The 998-nt window shown below is 67.3% G+C and overlaps 1 protein-coding gene across 1 annotated transcript in view; it reads right to left on the reverse strand.

The window, feature by feature from the left end:
* The window catches only part of CTSB (cathepsin B), a 20,016-nt gene extending 19,614 nt beyond the window's left edge, over positions 1–402 (reverse strand). Inside the window, exon 1 of the mRNA XM_032389104.1 lies at positions 280–402. The gene's annotated coding sequence lies outside the window, so the exon portion shown is untranslated. The remainder of the gene's footprint in view (positions 1–279) is intronic.
* Between the last annotated feature and the right edge of the window lie 596 nt (positions 403–998).

The raw sequence follows: 998 nt of genomic DNA on the forward strand, positions 1-998 counted from the left end.
GAGAGAGAGAGAGAGTGTGTGTGTGTGTGTGTGTGTGTGTGTGTTTTGCTTTCCTCACCGCAACGACTTTTAGGAGCGTGCGAGCTGCCACCCCTGCCCGCCCAGCTGTGACGGCCCGAGAGTCCCCCGCCTTCTCGCCCGCCCCGGGGATGCCGCGGGACCGCGCCTGGGCCTGGCGGGGGCGCCAAAGCTCCCCCCCCCGGCCCCGGCCTCCCCTTGCCCCTCCAAGGTCACGTCCACCGCGGCGGCGCCGCGCCCGGGCCGCCCGCCCGCACTCACCGAGCCCCGCAGCCGAGAGCCTGGGCCTGCAACCTGCGAGCGCGCCGGGGGCCCCCGCCAGCGCCGGGCCGAGCAGCCGCCGTAGCTTCCCGGAGCCTGCCCCCGCGCCTATTTACCGCGCCCGGCCCCGCCCCGCGCGCCCGGCTGACTCGCCACGTGACGGCTGCGAGCCCGGGGCCCGCCCCCCGCCCCCCCCGCCCTCCGCCCTCCGCCCTCCGCCCTCCGCCCTCCGCTCTCCACCACTACCCCCCCACCCCACCCCGGCCCGGCTCCCTCGCGGACTCGGCGCCCGCCTCTGAGCCGCTGTGGTTGGGCTCCCCGCTCCGGGACTCCTCCGCCTCCGACCTGACCGAGGGGGGCCAGGGGGGAGCGGAGGGGAGATGAAGCGGGGAGAAATTCCCCAGGGGCCGCCGCCGCCTGAAAGCAGCGGTTCAAAGCTTGATGGATTCCTGCTTGACTGTCCTTTATTTCATTCATTTCAGAAACCACTGACTGAATTGGGGTATCATGATAGCAGGCCTCCCAGAAGAGCCTTAAAAGGCTCTGTTAGCGTTGATATTCTGAGAACATGCCTATAAGATCCTCCAGTTATTAACAATAAATGGGTATGAATTTCAGGACCTGCCTCAAGATTTCTATAGAGAAGGGACTTAGGGGCAAAAATCTGTTGGGAAGAGGGGTGCCAGACCTGTCCTAAAGGGGACACACACACAGCGAGT

This window comes from Phoca vitulina, unplaced genomic scaffold (assembly GCF_004348235.1).
Source record: "Phoca vitulina isolate PV1807 unplaced genomic scaffold, GSC_HSeal_1.0 scaffold53, whole genome shotgun sequence".
Taxonomy (NCBI): Eukaryota; Metazoa; Chordata; class Mammalia; order Carnivora; family Phocidae; genus Phoca; species Phoca vitulina.